The following is a 13,035-nucleotide window of genomic DNA, read 5'->3' as shown; positions in this document are numbered from 1 at the left end:
TGGTCTGATTTTGAGTGTCAAAATGAGATTACATAAAAGCAGAATTTAGTTTGATATTTCTTGATTGATTGAAGTGCTGCATCAACCAAGAAGGAGATTGTTGTATCATGGGAAATTAACGCCAATAAACCATAAACGCCAGTAACTTAAATTCCAAGAATTATTGAAAAATATAGTAAGTATAATTACATGGGACAAGTTAATGAAAAATATCAAATCCATAAACGTCAGTAACTTAAATTTGCACTCAAACCCATTGAGACATTAACACAAACACCTAGTTTGCGACAAGATTGTATAGTGATGTTGATACTCTCCAACCTCATTTGTATACAACATCTATAATGTTGGACGCATTCGATCACTATCCAATGTTACCAAGGGTTACAGCATTTGCATCATTAATGAAATATAAACATTCGTTCATAGTAAAGTAAAAAGAAATCAAAGGACAAAGAGAATAGAGATAGAGATATCAAACAATGGACTGAGACTAGAAAATTCTATATGTCCTTCAAACGATTGCGCCCCCACAATGATGACGTATGGTTTATTCGCGTTCGTTTCCCAGGATACAATAATCTCCTTCTTGGTTGATGCGGGACTTCAATCATTCAAGAAATATCAAACTAAATTCTGCATTTATGTAATCTCTTTTTGACACTCAAACTCAGACCAAAACCGGAGTTAAAAGGGATACTTTGAACTGGGAAATCAGAGGAGTACTTATAGAAGAATTGTGACTGATCACTTTGGAGAGGAGTCTGTTCCAAAGAGGCACATGCTTGAACAGACTTCACACATTGGAAAACTTTTCAAAAAAGACACTTATATGGAAAGGCACCAACTAGAACTGTTTTGATATTTTGAATATGAATTCAAGTGGTTAACTGTTTTTTAACCCCATTATAATGCTATTAGATACAAGTTATTAGACTTGCACCCCTTCGTATTTAGCATCCAATGCATACACAAATCCTAAAGTAATTTCACATTCAACTGATTTTGGAATTACTCTTTAAAATTCCAATAACGGTCGGATCATGAATTGGTCTTCTGATGGAAAATCCTTACATAAAACATTACTGAAACTGTTCTTTTGATCTTGGAGTTTCTATTCAGCAAGTTGAGCTCCTTTCAGTTGAGGAAAGAAGCCCATTCAAGTGTCTGAGTTGTCGCTATGCAGTCCCCTTCCTCTTTGTTAAAAGCTATGAAAGTGTTACTTCTTTCACCAATTGTTCTCCCTGTTTGATCATAACTTATAGAGTCGATACCCATGAGATCAGTTATACTATCGTAGTGAGTATATAAGCAAAAGCAAACCAGTTTGGGTTCAACGGATGATGGTTTGGGGGATTGTTAAGGCTACAATTTTGGGAGATATTATGGGGATTGTTGGAGTTTGCTTGAAGATGGTTTAGGATTTGGGTACCAGTTTGAGGGGGATAAGGGTAGTTTCTTGGAATATCCAGTCACATCTCTGGATTTCCAGACGAACCAAAATATCGTTAAGCAGATTTCAGGCCAGTTACCTAGGAGGTGCCAGTTTGAGTAGTGGAGAACCATGAGTCACACCAGCTGGAGCATATCTGATAAGAATTGGATATGTATCAAGGTTTAGGTTGCAGCTGACCCAAACATCTCTCATGAAAGGGCAATACAAAAACATCTGTTCTACAGACTCAATAGCATTATTACACATAGTTCAGACGTGATCGATATAGGAAATGAATTTAGAAAGGTGACCAATGAATGGTAGTAAGTTGGAGTACAATTTCCAAGCAAAGTGTTGGATTCGGGGTATCGCTTTGATGTTCCATACTTTTGTCGCCGTTTTATCAATGGGTTGAATATATTTGTTATCCAAAACTTGATACGTGGATTTATGAGTGAAAACACCATCATCAGAGTGATTCCGTCTCAAGGTATCAGACCGACTAGTGTTAGGAGAGATTCTAAGAACACTTCTAATTTGAGTGAGATTCAAGAAGGTTTTAAGAAGCGGAATGTTCCAGAAATCTTCAATGAGAAGATGAGCCAGTAAGAAAACTCCATTAATATTAATATCCAATTTGTTTGGATAAAGAAGCTCGGATTGATTCTCAAACCGTATATCCTTCCAAATGCTAATACTTTTGCCATCGCTCGGATTGAGAATCATGATCCACTTATGAACACCTTTCCAAGCCCAAGAGGTATTGGAATTACAAGAGGAGTGAAAAGGATTAGTGAAGGGGAAATACCCTGGTTTCATACTTCTAGCTCATAGAGTTTGGTTGCGAAAAGAGTCTCCAGCCATTTTTGGCTACGAGGGACATGTTCATTTTCTCCAAATCTTTTATGACATAACCGCCATTTTCCTTGTACTCGCATAGACCATTCCAAGACTTAATGTAAAAACCCTTCTTGCCAGGCATTTTCCCCCACCAAAAGTCTCTTATAATGCCGGAAGCTTTCTTGGTAATGGCTTTTGGAAGAATGAAAGTGGCATAGTGTAAACCGGAATGGATTCAAGAGTGGTTTTAGATAGCATGTTTCTACCAGCAGAAGAGAGACTTCTTTTCCAGCTTTTAAGTCCCCCTCTCCATTTTGTCTAAAACACTATCAAAACAAGTAATTTTTGATTCATTGGTAAAAAAATGAGCTCCTAGGTACTTATCATATATGGATATTTTCTTGACCTTGAGAATGGAAATGATCTTTTTACCAAATCTTTTACTAAATTTAAAGGAGAAAAAAATCCCCGATTTTAAGAATCATTTGGCCCGAGGTTTTACCATAGGTTTCTAAGGTTTCTAGCAGACCTTTATTATGCTTGATAAAGGTTTTGCAAATAATGAGACAGTCATCCGCGAAAAGAAAATGACTGATAGAGGGGATTTTAGGAGATATTTTGAAACCAGAAACGATGCCCTTGCCTTGGCATTAGACAGAGATCTTGAGAAAGACTTCATGACAAGAATGAATAGATATCAAAAATCAACTGTGATAAAGGGACTGAATTTGAAATTGTAATGAAAATTTCTTCAAATGTCTACTGGCTAGTCCAGAGATCCCCAATTTTACAACCCCTAACACCCTTTTATAGTTACAACAAAAAAATTCCAAAATCCCCAAATCAGTGAAATTAGGGTTTTACAAAAAATCCTTACCTAATCTCTGAAAACGATTGATAGCTCTCACCCATGCTTCCTTGTCGTCTGCTGATGCTACCCATGCCTTCGATTTATCCTCTAACCTCACCTATTTCATCAACTCCTAACCTAGGGTTCCTGTGAGATGAAACGATTAGGAGGTGATGTAATAAGTGTCTAGAAAAGTATGTCTTGGTTGTTAGAAGTGATGATGGCTCGAGTGGTGGTGGTTGAGTGATTTGGGGGGAGAAGATGGTGGTGATTGAGTGATTTGGGGGAGAAGATGGTGGTGATGGAGACAGCGTCGCTGTTGCAGAAGAGGGGAAGAAGGAGATGGCTCGATGGGTTTTGGGCTAGGGTGTGTTTGTTTTGGGTATAGGGTTAGGTTGTTCGAGTGTGAGGCGGGTACAACAAATCTTGATGTCTTTCGAAGCTGAGCCGTGGGATAATATCTTCTGGGACGGATCTAACGGCGAGATGGAGACAGATCAAGAGCGACCGTTGGATGCCTGATACAACGAAACTGACGGCTCAAGATAGAGTTATGTGTTGTAGTATTAGACAGGATCTTCAGACTTTGATGTAATGGCGATGCTGCGACCGTAGGATGCTGAGATGATCCAATCTGACGGCTAGAAAGGGAAACGGGTATGGATATAGGAAATGGACTTGGGTGAGGGTTTTGGGCATTGGGTATGCCAAGCCCATATCTTCTTTAAGAACAATTCTTCCTCTTCAAGCCCACTTCTAGCCTTTTGGTCTTGTGCACAACATTCTTCGCGGCTTCCTTGTGTAATTCCTCCCGGCTTTTCACTACTTTTCTGCTCTTTTCGCTCCGCTATTCATCCAAACTTTATTTATTACCTAAAAATGCAAAATTAATTAATAAAAATATTTATTCTTGAAAACAATGAAAATACAGAATATGGGATAAAATGTAGAATTAATGCACAAAAGATGAGTTAAATGCCAAGAAAAATATATAGAAATATGCATTTTTTATCACTCATCAAATACCCCCAAACCTGAATTTTACTTGTCCTCAAGTAAAACAAAACTAAGGAAATCCTACCTGTACCACTGTCGCTGGTCTCTCGAATGCATTTAGCGTATGCACTAAGCCTTTTAAACCACTAAGTGTCCCTAGTGGACGAGTGAAGTCTCGTGAAGGTTTGCTTAGAACGTACCTACAAAGTTCTAGGTCAAAATATAAGCTCAGATTCCATCAAATGTGATATGTGCAAGTCAGTTTAAGCTCACAGCAAAATGGAGATGTCAATCTAGCTATCTAAGGCACAATCCTAGCACTGATAACAACTAAAGACACGTGATAAGAGTGTAAAGTGTATCTACACATGTTTCTAGAATGACCTGAAGTTATGACTACTAATCACCAAGAGATAGTTTTTAGGCTAAGAACCGAATTCTAAGCCAAGCTAGCTGTCCGACTTTACGAGAATTGTGAATGTTCACCCAATGAGTTGGTGATATTTCAGTTTACCCGCGTTATACATCGATGGATGCACCCCCTTGCTTATTACAAGATTATTTACAACAAAAAGATAACTCTTTACATGACTCTTATTTACATTGATTACTCTCTTTTATTTTTGGAACAAGAGAGAACTATTGTCTTTAACATGACAAAACATTGAATAAATAAATACTTGATTTTTTTTTTATTTTTTTTTATTTATTTTTTTTTTTGAAGAAAAACTTTGATCTTTACAACATCATGACACTTTTGATACATGAACAAAAAGAAAAACATAATTACATGACACTTAGCAAGAGGTGGCCCTTATCGAATGCATCCGGTCAAATTCTATGGTTGCTTTTCTTAACGTATCCTCCAACTTCTATCCCATCCAACCAAAGAACAAGCTATTCAAGTCTCATTCAGTATTCTAAAGTGATTGGCAATCTAACTTCCTATCAAACACCTTGAAGATCGAGGCTATACATGTATTGGTAGATCGTGCGCGTGCAAGTTTCTTATCACTATGTGAATTGTGCTAGAATCAGGGTGCCTAAATATCTAGACTAAGACTCCTAATAATTACATATTTGCACAAGAGTCAACATTTCAAGGTAAATGAGCTCCATTTTTTATGATTTTTTTTTTTTTTTTTTGAATTTTTAAATTTTTCAAAAAGAAGGAGTTCTTGTTTTCAATTATGGCATATTATCGTGGTATCTACTCTATACCCCCAAACCTAAACTAAACATTGTCCTCAATGTTTAAAAATATGGAAAGAATTAAAATGCAACATATGGAAAGGGACATGCTGAGTAGAGTAAAAGGAAAGAGAATACCCGATTTCGGCGAAAGCAGAATTAAAACTCCGTTATCCAAGGCAAAACTCCAACATATTCGGACTCACAATGGATGAGCACAAAATATATACAAAAGGAAATTTAACTAACACATTATCTACAAGAAAATTTGGTTTTTAATGGGATTGGACTTTTTGGGAAAAATTTGGTTTTGTTGGGATTGAAAACTTTTTGGTTTTTTTTTAGGGAAAAAGGCTTTTTGGTTTTCAATGGGGAAGAAAACGCAGCTACTTATGTACAAGGGTGGACCAGCTTAGTCCACATAGACTGGGTCCTCCAGGTTGGTTGTTTCAGTGTCGGGTGGGAATGGTTCAAGGAATGGTTTTAATCTCTGCCCGTTGACTTTGAAAATGTTCTTGTTGGAGACATCTTCAAGCTCTACAGCTCCATGAGGGAAAACTGTGCGTACTAGGTACGGTCCCTTCCATCTGGAACGCAGTTTTCCTGGAAAAAGATGTAACCGGGAGTCATACAGCAAGACTTTCTGACCAGGAGTGAAGGATTTGCGTAGAATACGCTTGTCATGAAATATCTTCATCTTCTGCTTATATAACCTGGCACTGTCATAAGCCTCATTTCTCAATTCTTCCAACTCGTTGAGTTGAAGTTTCTGTTGAATTCCAGCTTCGTCCAGAGAAAATTCCAGTTGCTTGATTGCCCAATAAGCTCGATGTTCTAACTCCACAGGAAGATGGCACGGCTTTCCATACACTAGACGATAGGGGGACATGCCAATTGGTGTCTTATACGCTGTTCTATAGGCCCACAAAGCATCATTCAATCTTATTGACCAATCTTTCCTAGACGGGTTAACCGTATTTTCTATAATGTGCTTGATTTCCCTATTAGACACTTCCACTTGTCCACTGGTCTGAGGGTGGTACGGAGTAGCAACCTTGTGAGTTATTCCATACTTGCGTACTAAAAAATCGAAGTGCCTATTGCAGAAATGTGAACCACCGTCACTGATGATAGCTCTCGGGGTACCAAAACGTGAAAAATATGTTTTCCTTTAAAAAGGAAAGTACCACCTTGTGGTCATTTGTTCTGGTTGCGATGGCTTCTACCCACTTGGAGACGTAGTCAACGGCGACTAAGATGTACAACTTGCTGTCAGACATGGGAAATGGACCCATGAAGTCGATCCCCCAAACATCAAAAATCTCAACAATCAGAATAGGATTCAATGGCATCATGTTTCTCCTTGAAATGCTTCCCAGCTTCTGACAACGTTCACAGGCAACACAGTAATCATGGCAGTCCTTGAACAACGATGGCCAATAGAACCCACACTGCAAGATCATTGCAGCGGTTTTCTTGGCACTTAAATGGCCTCCACAGGCTTGGTCATGACAGAAAGATATCACATCTTTCTGTTCGGTGTTGGGGACACATTTCCTAATGATTTGGTCTGGGCAGTACTTAAACAAATATGGGTCATCCCAAAGGAAATGTTTAACTTCAGCCAGGAATTTAGAGAGGTCTTGTCTCGACCAACGTGAGGGCATCCTACCTGTAGCGAGGTAGTTAACAATATCAGCAAACCAAGGAAGGTCTGAGATAGACATCAGCTGTTTATCTGGGAATGATTCTCTAATCAGCTCAAATTCATCAATAGACACTAAAGTCAATCTAGACAAATGATCAGCAACCACATTCTCACAACCTTTCTTATCACGGATTTCGATATCGAATTCCTGTAATAATAGTATCCATCGAATAAGGCGAGCTTTAGCATCCTTCTTGGAAAGAAGATACTTCAAAGCCGCATGGTCTGTGTATATGATGATCTTAGACCCTATCAGATAAGATCTAAACTTGTCTAATGTGAAAACGACGGCAAGCAATTCCTTCTCGGTAGTTGAATAATTGAGTTGGGCATCATTAAGGGTTTTGCTAGCATAGTATATCACATATGGTAGTCTATCAACTAGCTGTCCTAAAACAGCACCAACAGCATAATCAGAGGCATCACACATAAGTTCGAACGGAAGCTTCCAATCGGGTGGTCGGACTATAGGAGCGGTGGTGAGAAGGGTTTTTAATTCCTCCCATGCCTTCACACAAGCAGCATCGAAATTGAAGGCAACATCTTTGGAGAGAAGACTGCACAGAGGTCTGGAGATTTTGCTGAAATCTTTGATGAATCACCGGTAAAAACCAGCATGACCTAGAAATGATCTGATCTCCTTCACAGAGCGAGGTTGTGGTAGATGTTGAATGAGGTCAACTTTAGCTTTATCCACTTCAATTCCTTTTTCTGAGATGATGTGTCCTAGAACTATTCCTGAATTCACCATAAAATGGCATTTTTCCCAATTTAGAACAAGGTTCTTTTCTTTACATCTGGATATAACGAGGGCAAGATGCTTCAAACATTCGTCAAACGAGGAACCAAAAACAGAGAAATCATCCATAAAGATCTCGAGAAAACTATCTATCATGTCAGAAAAAATGCTCATCATGCAACGCTGAAAAGTAGCAGGTGCATTACACAACCCGAAGGGCATACGTCTATAAGCAAACGTCCCAAATGGACACGTGAATGTAGTTTTTTCCTGATCTTCCGGAGCAATGTGAATTTGGTTATAACCGGAAAAGCCATCTAGAAAACAGTAGTGACTGTGTCCAGACACACGTTCTAGCATTTGGTCAATGAAAGGGAGCGGGAAGTGATCCTTCCTTGTTACTGTGTTCAACTTCCTGTAGTCGATGCATACTCGCCATCCTGTGGTTGTACAAGTAGGGACTAATTCATTCTTGTCGTTCTGAACTACAGTAATGCCTGACTTCTTAGGCACAACTTGAATGGGACTAACCCAGTTGCTACCGGGAATTGGGTATATGATACCCCCATCAAGCAGTTTCAGGATTTCTCCTTTGACTACATCTCTCATGTTAGGATTAAGTCTCCTTTGCATTTCCCTAGATGGTTTGGCACTCTCTTCGAGATTAATGTGGTGCATGCAAATGGTAGGACTTATTCCTTTGAGGTCTGATATGGTCCATCCTAATGCCTCCTTGTGTTCCTTAAGTACTTCTAAAATCTTACTTTCCTGTTCCGTGTCTAAACATGATGAAATAATGACAGGTAAAGTATCATAAGAACCTAGGAATGCGTACTTCAACGTACTAGGCAATGTTTTCAATTCAAGCTTGGGTGGCTCAACAATGGATGGAATGAGCTTGGAATCAGAGAGTAAGGGTGGTTCCACTTCATATTTCCTTTCAGTGACGTCCATTTGAGGTACAGATTCGAGCAGAGATAGGACGTCACTACAGTATGCATCATCATAGGAATCTGAGTTAAAGTTCTCCATACATGCTTGAAAGGGATCGACGGATAGAATGTTAGTCAACGAATCTTGTATTAATCCTTCAATCATATTAACTTCATGCACATCATCATCATCAAGATTCACAGGTTGTTGACTAATATCGAACACATTCAATTCTATCGTCATGTTTCCAAAAGACAGTTTCAACATTCCGTTACGACAATTAATAATCGCATTGGACGTATCTAAGAAAGGACGTCCTAAGATGACTGGAATGTGACAGTCTGGGTTTTGTACAGGTTGAGTGTCTAAGACAATGAAGTCTACGAGAAAATAGAATTTGTCAACCTTGATCAAAACGTCTTCGACCAATCCACGAGGAATCTTGACAGATCGGTCTGCCAGTTGTAGAGTGATAGATGTTGGCTTCAACTCCCCAAGACCTAACTGCTCATAAACAGAATATGGCAGAAGGTTAACACTTGCACCCAGGTCTAATAACGCTTTATTGACCGTGTGTTCTCCTATAGTGCAAGAAATTGTTGGACATCCTGGATCCCTAAACTTGGGTGGAGTTTTGTTCAGAATGATGGAACTCACCTGCTCAGCTAAGAAAGCACGTTTGTGCACATTGAGCTTGCGCTTTTGAGTACACAAGTCTTTGAGGAATTTGTCATAAGCAGGGATTTGCTTGATTGCTTCAAGAAAAGGAATGTTGATGTTGACTCTCTTGAACAGATCTAACATCTCATTGTAATGGGTACTTTTCTGTTGATAGATCAATCTCTGAGGAAATGGGGCAACAGGAGAATGAGTTGGCAAAGGGACATTCATAGCGGTAGAATTGTCAGGCTTTCCAACTTGCTCAGATTCTTTGGTTTTCTGGGGTTGTGGAGACAGCGTGGAATTTGTATCAGATTCATTAGGTTCGCCCACTTTGTTCTCGATGACTTTACCACTTCGGAGGGTGGTAATGGCATGTACTTGATCGGGAGAGGTTTCCTTGCAGGATGATGAGCCTGTTTGAAATATACTCTTTGGATTTTGTTGGGGTTGGCTCGGAAGTTTACCCTTTTCTCTCTCACTTATGGAATCACAGATTTGACCCATCTTTTGATCAAGACTTTTCTGACTTTGCACCAGACTCTGGACAATCTCCTCGATGTTGGATAGTCTCTTGTCGGTATTTTGTTGAGGATATGATTGTTGAGGGTTTGATTGTTGTTGAGGGTTTCTCGGGTGTTGATAACCTTGATTGTTCTGATATCCCTGATCGTTTTGATAGCTCTGATTGGGTTGAGATGGTCCTCCCTGAGTGGGTCCTTTGGACCATGAAAAGTTAGGGTGGTTTCTCCATCCTGGATTGTAGGTCTGTGAATAGGGGTTATGCTCTTTTTTTTGAAACATGGCATGTGCCTGTTCAAGCCTAGATTCCTGGACTGCAAGCAAATCGGGACAATTTTGGAATTGATGGTTGGGATCGTTACAAGCGGCACATACAGACGAAGCGACATGTTCTCGGAGAGTAGTGGTGGAAGGTTTTGAATTTTTATGTAGTTCTAACTCTTCTAATCTCCTAACTATTGATGCCATGTTTGCTTTTCCCTCGAAATTTGCTTCAATCCTAAAAGCCTTAGCTTCTGATGTAGTCTTTCTGGGTTCACGGATGGATTCCCACTGTTGCGTCTTTTCAGCTACTTCAATCAAGAAGTCCCAAGACGCATCAGCAGTTTTGTCTACGAATAGACCATTGCACATCGACTCAACAGTTGTTCGGGTGGACACATCTAGACCTTCATACAAAATTTGCACAAGTCTCCATTTTTCAAAACCATGATGGGGACATTGGAGCAATAATTCGTTGAATCTCTCCAGGTATCTAGCTAAGGTCTCACCCTCTAATTGCACAAAGCTATTTAGACTTTGACGAATTGTCGCAGTCTTGTGATTTGGGAAAAACTTTTTAAAAAACTCCTTTATGAGGTCATCCCATGTCATGATGGATTGAGGCTGTAAAGCATACAGCCAGGCCTTTGCCTTATCTTTCAGGGAGAAAGGAAAGAGCCTTAACTTTAGGATTTCATCGGGCATTTGAGTGAAACGCAGAGTTCCACAAATCTCCTCGAATTCTCTCACATGGTGATAAGGGTTTTCATTCTCAACACCTCTAAAAATAGGAAGCATTTGTATTGTGCTCGATTTCAGCTCATAATGGCCATTAACCTCGGGTAGCACAATACAAGAAGGTTGACTGGTTCTCGTTGGGTACATATAATCCTTGAGTGTACGGGGTTCTCCCATTGTTTCTGGTTGATCTGGACTGTCTCCCTCAGAACTTAGAATTTCGATAGGTTCGTCTGGGTTAGTTCTAACAAGTCTGTTTGTTTGGTCTCTGTAGGTCACAATCATGTCCTAGCAGGTACCTTAACTAACATTTTAGTCAGAGCAATCGGAAACAATTTTGGACCACAAAAAGGCCCAATATTTTGGTTTAAAATGGGTTTTGATGATTTGGTTTTGAGTGGGTTTTGGTTTTAATAAGGGATTTTGTTTTTGGTTTAGAATTGGGCTTTGGAAAAAAAAAATTTGAACTAAACCTAGCATAAATTAGCACAACCCATAAAAAAAAATAAAAACAATAATAATAATTAAGACAAGCCCATAAAAGAAAAAGAAAAAGAAAAATAAAGACAAAAAAAATAATTACAATCCCAAATAAAAAAAAAAGAAAATAAAGGAAAATAAAGGAAAATAAAAATTATTACAATCCAAAATAAATAATTAAATTAATTATTACAAGCCCGAATTTGAATTTAAATGAGGCCCAAGTGGGTTAACTCATGGGTTAGGCTTACTTGATTTTTGGAGGGAAGCCCAAAAATAGGCTTTTGGTCCCCTTTTAGTTGCACAGCCCAGTTGGGCTTTAGGATCGTCCTAAGTAGCTCACGCCCAAGCCCAACAACAGTTGGAGTTGGTTCAGCAACACGAGCCCAGGAGGATCAGCTGCGAAGCCCAGGAGCAGAAGATCACGAGCCCAACAACATAAAAAGGCAGAGCCCAGCAGCAGCAGGTGACTAAGCCCAGTTGCAAAGTTTGGCGAAGCCCAGCTCAGGTGGCCAGCAACACAGCTCTGCAGCAACTCAGTGGCACCTGCAATGATAGTGAAGAAGCTCAGACAACTCAGTGCAATGATCACAGTGCAATGATAGCAAGGCAGAACTGCAATGATTGCACAAGCAGTGTGCAATGATAGTGAAGAGGCTAAACAGAAGTTGCAATCATTGCAGTGCAACGATTGCAGAGGTTATGCTGCAATGATCTGGTTCAAGTATGCAATGATTTGCTGCAATGATTGCAGGTCAGGACAGCAAAGGAAATCAGCAGCAGCAAGCACCACTCCCCGGCAGCGGCGCCAAAAACTTGGTGTGCTTGGGAACGACACACAAAAGACTTGCAAGTATACAAGGTCAAGTTTTAGTATAGAAAGTAAGAATGGGATCAGTCCACATGGAGTGGGAGCATACAAGAAATTATCCTAAGCTATCAATGGGTGCAAAGCACTATGGCAGTGAGCAAGGCAAGGTAATATGGCAGATGCAAAGAACCAAAACAGTTAACAAACCAAAGCAGTTAACACAAGATGGCAAAACAGCAAAGATTAAATGGCAGAGGATATAAAATAAAAATAGCAGGGAACCAAGGCTGTAAGCCAAGGGAAGGGGGAGTTTGTGCACTGATTTCAGTGCACAACAGCTTCAAAATGCAAGAAAAACAGTGAAGGAAAGTAAATTTAGCAGGGAAAAAAATAGAACTGAAATTATAAGTGATTGTAAAGGATTTGTGGTTAAGCCAAGGCTTAGAATCCACCTTGTGTCCTAATCAAACAACATATTTCTAGGTTGAGTTGAATATCCTATGCATACATCTAGAAATGGAAGAGAACTAACTTGCTCATTAGTTTCCCCTAGTATTGACTGTCTTTTGACAGAACAGTCAATCACAGGCACTATGAGCATTAGTTTCTTCCAATTGCTCAAGCAAAACAGGGCATGGAGTTAACTATCCTAGCAACTTGTCATTTGACAGTGCATAAGGCTTCAACTGAGACTTAGCTTAATGCTACTTAGCTCATGCTCAACATATTACATACACAAGCATTCATCATACAAGATAATTCAAACACAACACACAACATTCAAAAATCAACTGTGATAAAGGGACTGAATTTGAAATTGTAATGAAAATTTCTTCAAATGTCTACTGGCTAGTCCAGAGATCCCCAATTT

At 39.4% G+C, this 13,035-nt stretch overlaps 1 pseudogene; it reads right to left on the bottom strand.

The window, feature by feature from the left end:
• LOC113352498 overlaps window positions 1–9,835 on the bottom strand; it is a 134,097-nt pseudogene extending 124,262 nt beyond the window's left edge.
• Between the last annotated feature and the right edge of the window lie 3,200 nt (window positions 9,836–13,035).

This window comes from Papaver somniferum, chromosome 2 (genome assembly GCF_003573695.1).
Source record: "Papaver somniferum cultivar HN1 chromosome 2, ASM357369v1, whole genome shotgun sequence".
Classification (NCBI taxonomy): Eukaryota; Viridiplantae; Streptophyta; class Magnoliopsida; order Ranunculales; family Papaveraceae; genus Papaver; species Papaver somniferum.
Note: the sequence above shows the minus strand (reverse complement) of the source record. Positions and strands in the feature narration are given on the sequence as shown.